We start from the raw sequence: 9805 nt of genomic DNA, 5'->3' as shown, positions 1-9805 counted from the left end.
TTTAGAACTAGGAAAATAGTTCCTCACTAAAGATATAGGGAGGAAAAAAGGCAGTGTGGCTCCTGGGCAATGTAGACATGCAAATTTGTAAGCAGTCATATTTAAATGGATTTTGAAACACAGAAATAGTGCAAACCAGATTTTTTAATCACACTATAATAAACCTACAGATACATAAAATCCCTACATTGGTAAATTTTTAGAAGCTCACATAAATAGTTATTTTAAAAGGAAAAACTTAAAATCATAATTAAGTGAATAATATCTAAAAAATAAAATTAATGAATGACATGCAGCCAATACTGCACTTAGAGAAAAATTCATAATTTAAACATTTCAATTACTAAACACAATGGAAGAAAACTGAGTTGGGCATTGATAACTAGAAATTGGAAAAAGGATAAAAACACATACATTAGAAAAATTTGGAGCATTAAATGAATTTTTAAAATAAATAGTACAGGGAACCAATTAAGCATTTGAAAAACAAGAAATAAAGCTAGGTCCCTATGTCTCTCCTCATCCAAATTGCAGATGAATCAAACATTTAAAAACTTTTTAAAAGGAAACCATAAAGGCACTATAAGACAATATGGGTGAATATGTTTATATTCCTGGAATGGGAAAAGCCCTTCCAAGCATGACATAAAATACCAGAAAGAAGAAAGGAAAAGATTGAAAACAGTGTTCATATTAACAAACAATAAAAAAGGAAAAAATGTAGAGTAAAACACACTTTCACCACACTTTCACATTTTCATAGGTCAGGTTTTCTGGGAAGCAGTCTTCGAGACAAGATTAGAATGCAGGAAGTTGGTTGGGGAGAGCTCTTTGGATCCCTGCCTTTGGGAAGAGTGCAGGGAGCAAGGTCAGGTGGAGAAGAAATTGGGCTATGATGCACTGGCTGTTAAGAACCTCAGATTAACAAATTAGAAGTTCTCAAGCTGGGATGATCCTTCTGAATGGTCACAAATCAAGGCAAGGGGGATGGGCCCTTATACTCTCTCACTGAATGTGAGCATGAGCATGGGTATGCCTGAGAGGGTCTCAGTTAAAGGCTGTCAGCCTACAACAATTTCAGCAGTTGGAGAAGTGAGAGCTGTGCCCAAGGGGCAGTGGTGGGGGAAGGACTTGGTGGAATACTACAGCATCCACAATAATTCATCCCTTACCTTGCTGAGGCTCCTTTACATCATACGAATACACACCAGAGTATCTTCCCATGGTTATGTTGAGCTGCTTTTCCTTAGAGGATTTACAAGACTAATGAAACACACTACACATCTGTTATGGGAGCTGGTTTTGGGGCCATAACTGATACTCATCACCTCTGTCCTGTATCACTCATTTCAGAATTTCTCTCACCCTTAGCTAGTATCTGCTTATCTAGGTATCTTACCTCATGGACTGACTGAAACCTTCACCTCTGGAGGATCTGAGCCTCTGGACACCATGTCATTCTCAGGCCATGACTGATGGACTTGTTTATCATTTCTAAGGGATATCTAAGTGGGTCCCCTGGATGCCAAACTTATTCTTGCCTGCCCCAACTGTATAGAAATGGCATGATCTCCTCATGGTAATCAGAATCAATTACCCCTGTCAGGATGGTGACTTGTTTTCTTTTGGCTGGTGCCAAACATGACCAAGCAGTGGCCATGGATAAAATTTGATGGAACTCTTGTGTTCCCTGGTAAAGGCATTGACAATCTGGAAGCCAAGAAGCCAAGAGCTCTAAACCTGTAGGACCCAGAATTATGAAAACTGGAGCCACAGATTCCCCTAAGTGGGTCAACAGGAGTGGATAAGCAAAACAACTTCAACTTCTACTCCTCGGTTCCCAAACCTGTACATTCTATCCCATAGGGTGCAAAATGCTTGCTGGTGGGTGGAACCTCACCCTCTTAGAGTATCATCACTAAGCTTACACTTCAGCTCTGTCTTTAACACACAATTTCATCACCCTATCTGGCTAGCAGTTTCAGGGTAGTATGGCATGTAATCGAATTCCAGATCATGTGCCCAATGTTGCACTCCTTTCTCTGGAAAGGGACCTCTAGGTCCAATCCAATGTTATATAAAATCTTGTCTGTGTGGATCGAACACTATGTTCTTGACTAACAACTGGCTGAGGACCTCCAGGAAAATAATCATATCTAGAATTTGTGTCAATTGCAGTCAAACTGAATTATTGCTCCATCCAGTTTTGAAGAGACTCCATATTTGCCCCCAAGTTGGTTATTGGTTTCCTTCAAGAATGGTGACATATTGGGGACTCACCATTGGCAACTTTTATAGGCAAGGACAATAGCTAAATGAGCCTTAATGTGTAGGTAACCATACTGTTGTGCCTACATGTAACCTCTAACCCTGCCACTGTGGAAGGGTTGCTAGATTTGGCAAATAAAATATAGGATTTCCAGTTACATTTGAATTTCTGATAAATGACAAATTTCAGCATAAATATGCTTCATGTGAGGTCATGCTGTTCTTGGGCTACTCCTAGCCCAGGACTGAATATAACAGGGGTACTAGAGCATGGATATGTCTACCAATTGCAATAATACAAGAAAACATGCAATTAAAGGGGGTTCTCCGACTAGATTACTCACCACCATCTTGAGTAGTATGTGGGGCATAGATAGTACCTGGAACACTGTGACAGTCCAGATCCTGAAGATTTCACTGATGGTTACCTGGGAAAACATCCCAGTGAGGGGGAAACCCCATTGCTGATTCAGGCATTTGAAGGCTGTGAGGGGAACATTGTATATATAACAAGGGTAGAGTTGGCCAGTTATTACTAGATTGTACTGATGCTCTACAGAGAAATAAGGAGAAACTGAGGATATAGTCAACAACAGTTAAAATTTAAGGAAGAGAGTCAGAGGGCCATTTGGGAAACTTACAAAGAAGACTTTGTCTCCTTTAGTGGGAAATCAGGCATAGATGAGGATCAAATGCAGAACTTGAGAGTTAGATTTGCAAATTCCCAGATATGACTAGATGTCCAACCAAGCCCTATCTATTAGGCTAAAATGAGGGCCCTGTTTTGAAAAGCCTGGAACTCCAAAACATTGGGTGAGGTCATGTGGATGTGTGCTATCAAGGATTGAGGCTTTGTAGACTTCCCTGAATCCTTTCAAAGCCTGTAGAGGTAGTCCACCCCTCCCTATAAGAGTTAGCACTTCTCAGTAATGGAAGACCTTTTGGAGACAATTCTCCATCAAGATAACAGGTGTTTGCTTCAAGAGCAGCCCAACTTCCTTCCTGGCTGTTAAGCCAATAATCGGAATCAAATCCAGACATAATCCATTAGGACACTCCTAGGTCTCATTAAAAGATAAGTAGCTGTTCTCTGCAGGCCAGGACTGACCATAGCAGAAATACTACCTTGGATGGTGTCTTTGTCTGTTTGCACTGCTAAAACAAAATGCCATGAATTGGGTAGCATATAAACAACAACAAAAAAGTATTTCTCATAGTTCTGGAGGATTGGACCTCCATAATTAAGGCGCTGTCAGATTCTGTGTCTGGTGAGAGCCTGCTTCCTGGTTTATAGACAGTCATCTCACTGTGTCCTGACATGGCTGGAGAAGTAAGGGAGCTCTCTGGAGTCTCTTTTATAAGGACACTGATTCCATCCATAACCTAATCACTTCCCAAAGGCCCCACTTCCAAATATTATCACATTGAGGGCTGTGATTTCAACATAAGAATCTGAGGGAAATAATCATTCAGTCTACAGTAGATGGCTAATAGCAATGGGGATGATAGCGCCCTGAAGGAATAGAGACCAAGTAGCAGTGCTTAACCACCAGAAACCAGGTTCTATTATGTTAACTAGCAAAGCTGGAAGGGCATCCACAGAAACTTGACCTACAGGAAGTTGTAGAGATGGTCAACAAAGCAGGTAAGAATAGATGAATAGTAAACAAAGGTGTTGCTTAAAATCTACACTCAAAAGGCAAGGATGCAGGATGAGAAAGCTAAGGCTGATTTCTCAAATTAGAAAGGCATGATGCTTTGCTCAGTTATTGCACCTGAGACAATTTTCAGACCCGTAACCTATTGACAGAACAAGTGGCTAGGTCTAAAGGAGGAAGTACTCTGCAACACCATGGCATGTATATACTGTGAGTATATCCCCACTCCTTTTCCAATGGGTTTCCCATCTATTTACTCAGGTGATTGTACACTTGGGAGAGGAGGGAACACCCAGACATTTCAAGGACTATTGGATATAGGTCTAAATTAACATGGATACCAGAAGACCAAAGCATTATTAGGCTTATCTGTTAGAGTTGCAGGCTTATGGAAACCAATAAATAAATTGAGTCCTGGCTGGAGTACAGTTCTTAGTGGGCCATTCAGATTCACAGACACATCCAATCATCTTCCCAGTTCCGGAATGCATAATTGGATTCGCTATACCTGGAAGCTGGAGTAACCCTCACATCGAGTTTCTGATCTGTTATAAGAGCTTCTGTAGTGGGAAAGGCCAAGTGGAAACCTCTTAAAACACCTTCCTCCTGCCAAGATAGTAAATCAAACACAGTTTTGCAAACCAAACACAGGAAATAAATGCTACCCTTAAATGTCCTAAGGATGTTCCTATTTTATCTCCATGTAATTCTTCAGTCTGGTCCCTGTAGAAACTGGATGGATCCTGGCTAATGACTTAGTGAAGCCTGGGGCTGCTGTGATTGTTGCTAGCAAATATTGTCACTAGAGTAGGTACATGGTATACAACAGAATTGACAAATGTGTGTTTTTCCATTCCAATTAGAAGACAGGATCAAAAACAGTGAGCAAGATAAGAATATTTACTTACAGTTTTTCTAAAAGCTATGTTAATTCTCACACCTCCAGTCATAATATTGTCATACAAGATCTAGGCTGTAAGGATATCATGAAAAACATCACTTTGATCCATTACACTGACACCATCATTCTGATTGGACAGGAGAGGTAAGAGGCAGCCTGCACACTGGAGGCCTCAGTAAAACATGTGCACACCAGAGGATTGGGAGATAAAGGCCATGGGGATTCAGAGTTCTACATCAGTGAAGTTTTTAAGGGTCCAGTCATCAGAGGCATGCCAGGATGTCCACTCCAAAGGAAAAGACAAATCACTGCCTCTTGAATCTCCCACTGCAAAGAAGAAAGTAGTGCAACTGATAGACCTCTTTGGGTCTGGGGGAGAAAATATCCCACCCATAAGATAACTTCTCCAGTTCACACACTGGGTGACACAGAAGGCTGGGAGATTTAAGAGAGGCTGGGAGCAGGAAAGCGATCTGCAGCAGGTCCCGGCTGCAGTGCAAGCAACTCTTGGACCATCTCATCTGGCAGACCCTGCAGTGTCAGAGGTGTCAGTGGTGAGAAAGGAGGCAGGGTAGGGTTTAAGGCCATTCCCCATGGGAGGATCACCACACAGGCCCCTAGGGTTCTGGAGCAGGGCCATGCCATCCGCATAAGACAATTAGCTTCCGTTGTGCTGTTGGGGCCTGATAAAGACAATGCTTGACCACAGCACACCAAGTGACTGTGTCTGCAAGCTAGTTGCTATCAGAACCACCAAGCCATAAAGACATACCCAGTAGTAATCCTTCCTAAATTGAGCCTGAGCATCACCAGAAGGCAAGAGTCAGTGCGCCACAGCAATAGCCCAGACCCCTGTGTTACAGTTGCCCTACAGTGTGAAGTTACTCATGTTAAAGTCAGTAGAGGGGAAATAGCTCCCCAATGAATGCAGCTGCAAGCAATGCACCTAGTCACCTGGTCATTAAGTTTGTGTAGAAGGAGACATGGCCCAGGATGAGAAAAAATACACACACAGACACACACACACACACACACAGCATACATGTATGTTTATGTGTGTGTGTATATATATATACACATATATATAAAATAGTATATTCATAGTATATGTAATGAACAATGTATATATTATACATAATAAATAGTGTGTCTATGTACATACACACACACACACACACACACAAGCACACACACACATGAATTCATTGAATGGATTCTGAGTTTGAAGAATGGCTCATATCCAGAAACTAGGCATGGAATCATGACTTTTTATTGAAGTGTCCCTCATCTGCCTCCTGATTATCCATATTTGATTTATTTTGGTGGTACAGATGGAGCAACAGCCTTGGTATCTGCCACTAGAAAATTTATTTTCTAATAATTATCTTCATAGCCCTCTTCAAGTCAGACCTCTGGCTGCTACTTTGATGTTGTTACTCATTCTGATAGTTGTGCTCACCTGCCTTATAATGGTTAATCACCATCATCTGATCTCCACTACTGAAGCATCCTATTATTGTTAATAGGGAACCCAATTCTGTAACAGCATATTTTACTGGCTACCTTGACCTTCAGACACCCATCACTGAACTTCTTCGTGTTATTGGTACTTACTTATTTACTTACTGCTATGCTAAACCGAGCATCCTCCTGGCTCTCCTATGGCCATTCAGGTGGGTTTTCTGGTCTGATGCAGGATATCCACTCTTCCACGTTGATTTCTCTGAGTGTTTCGATCCCTTCTTCCACTGTTGGTCTTGACAGTTCTGGCATTTCACCTTCACTTACTGTGGCCCATCACTTTCCTCATGCTTCTAAGAACTATGTAAACAGTATATTAACACTGTTTCCCAGGGGCCTGGCCAGGCTGTTACATCTTTTGTTACAGGAGAGTACTCCTATGCCTATAATATCTCTCCTATCCAATGTTATGCTCCACCTCCATTGATCCAACATCCTCAGTACCTAGTCCCATGCTTACTGTCACAGCTTGATAGTATATATTTGCTAGATTTTGTAGCTCCTTTGGAAAACAGTTTGTCTCATCTTCTAGTAAGTTTAGCACTTCTCTGACCAGGTTATACAGCAACTTAATGCTAGTTATTACTCGGGTATATGGGAGGGTGAGTGGAAGCAGACCTTGAGAGGGATACATACTGTCTGTAAAGGTCACATGGACTTTAAGCAAGCATGGAGTACTGTTTTTTTTAATAGGGAGAAATGGTTCCCTTTGAAAGCCTAGAAGGTTCAGAGAAGTTTGGGCAATCAAGATGCTAGAGTACATCAGCTTAGATGTTCCTCCTTCTTGTCTCGGGGTACCAATCAGGGCACTGACCTTTATGTAGTTGACCTCCAGAAATTTAGAATTTATCCTGCTCTTCTCATAATTAATCCCTGGGTCTCATAGTCAGCATTTCCTGCCTACCTTCTGACTGCAAGTAGAGTTTCTATATGTTGCCAAGGAGGTCTTCTATTTTACATACAACCTGTAATGGGTGACTAATCATCCTCAGCCTTTGATTGCCTTTCTCCAATATTTTTATTGCTCCCAGCACCATTCACCCATTCTATTTTTCTTATATTTAATTCCTCTGAAATTCTCAAATACTTGATATTTTGCACCTGCCATGCATTCTCTACCATCTCAGTTCATCACTGAGTAAATGTTATCAATTGCACTGCTATCTTCCAGGAAGACCAGGTGCAGTTCCAGTCTACGCTGAAAGACTGAAAACCAGAGGAGCCAATGGTGTACATTGCAGTTTGAGTCTGAAGGTCCTAGCTATGCTGGTATAAGTCCTGGTTCAAGTCCAAAGGCCTGAAAACTGGGAGCACCAATGTTTGAGGGCAGAAGATGGATGTCTTAGCTCAGGCAGAGAGAGTGTGCCCTTCCTCTACTTTTTTGTTCTATTTGAGGTCTTAGCCAGATTGGAAAATGCCAGCCCTCATTGGAGAGGGTGATCTTCTTTATTCAGTCTACCTATTCATATGTTAACCTTTTCTGGAAAAATCCTCACAGACACACCCAGAATAACATTTTACCATCTATCTGGATATCCCTTAGCCCAGTCAAGTTGACACATACAATTAACCATCACAATCTGTTGGTCATTTGTAAGTACTTTGACTATTCCTCTGAGTGTGAAGGCTCTTGATCAGAGAAATGTTCTAATCTGACTTAGTTTTTAAAAGGATCATCCAAGCTACACTCTTAAAATTAGTCTATGATACTATCTCTAAAACTACTGCAAGAGTCTAGGTGAGAGTTCATGATGGCTGAGACCAGGGTAAAGTAGAAAAATAATGGGAAAATTGTTAGGGTTTAGTGAATAATATTCCTGTATGAAGTGGATAAAATTCTTGCAAGTGAGACTTTTCTCTCCCTCCAGTGAATTGTTTCAATTCTCAGTCTTTGCACAAAGGAGCACACCTGGAGTTCTAAGTCAGAAAGGGAATCCAAGAGGTTCTGTACCTCTTGATTTATGCATTTTAAAACATAAGATCTAAGAATGGATACTGAAATGGATGTTTGCTTTATCCTGTGGGGCACATTCAATCTAGTGCAGCTTACACACTCTTAGTTTGAGCTCAATAACCATGTGGCATGTTTAATTCTTTGATACATGCAGTTTTGCCTTGGCCCCAGTGAAGCCGATAGGGACCTGAAGTAAGGTCAGACAAGTAAAATCATCAGACAGAGGATTACTCTAATTCCCACTAGAGTAAATATAAACTCATGAGGGAAAATGCAGCATTATGACTTCTCCAAGGTCGAATATACATGTTTCAAGTAAAGGATTTGAAATTTGGGGAAAAATTCATAAAAGGGACAAAAAGTGTGGTCTGAAGCACATGATAGTCCCATGTAGCATTTCAAAAAAGTTGAAATCAGTCCAGCAAGGACCCAGCACGGTGGTAGTAACACAGTAGATGCTTCGTTAACCAAAAGGATGGACTTCTAAAAGCTTTATGAGCTAGTCTAAAAGTAAAATAATTGCCTCAAAATTGGAGACCCAGTGTGGTGTGTATTTCAAATCTGTTTTATATTTTAATAACTGAATAATAGCAGCCTACAGGAAGCTCAGTTAGGTGTTTCTTATTTTTATCACCAAGTCTAGCTGACAACAAGGGAAATACTAGCAGCCATCCATGTGGTAGTCAAAATTTAAAACCAGTCTGTTAGGGGCAATACAGTATCAATGCCATGCCAGGAAATATTGGCCCTTCATGAGAAAAACAATTATGTTCTATTTTTATACTTAGATTTAGATTAGATCCCAGTTCAAGAGAACGTAAGAAAAGAGGCAAACACTTCAGGTAGTAGCCCATAGAAATTGAAGGTGATACAAACAAATGGAAAAATATTCAATGCTCACAGATAGAAAGAATCAATATTGTTAAAATGGCCATACCGCCCAAAGCAATTTACAGATTCAATGTTATTCCTGTCAAACTATCAATGGTGTTCTTCACAGAATCAGAAAAAAAAAAAAAAACTCTTTTAAAATTCATATGGAACCAAAAAATGAGCTCAAATAGCCAAGGCAATCCTCAGCAAAAAGAACAAAGCTGAGCACAGAATAGTACTCAACTTCAAAATATACAAGGCCACAGTAACCAAAACATTATGGTACTGGTACAAAAACAGTCACGTAGAAAAATGGAACAGAAGAGACAGCCCGGAAAAAATGCCACATACCTACAACCATCTGATCTTCAACGAAGATGACAAAAACAAGCAATCGGGAAAGGAATTCCTTTTCAATAAAATGGTACTGGGATAACTGGATAGCCATATGCAAAAGATTGAAACTTGACCCGTTCCTTACACCATATTCAAAAATCAACTCAAGATGGATTAAAGACTTCAGTGTAAAACCTAAAACTATAAAATCCCTGGAAGATAACCTGGAAAATAGCATTATCAACATAGGAATGTGCAAAGGCTTCTTGACGAAGACACCAAAAGCAATTGTAA

This window comes from Theropithecus gelada, chromosome X, assembly GCF_003255815.1.
Source record: "Theropithecus gelada isolate Dixy chromosome X, Tgel_1.0, whole genome shotgun sequence".
In the NCBI taxonomy this organism is placed as follows: Eukaryota; Metazoa; Chordata; class Mammalia; order Primates; family Cercopithecidae; genus Theropithecus; species Theropithecus gelada.
This window is presented reverse-complemented; position numbering follows the sequence as displayed.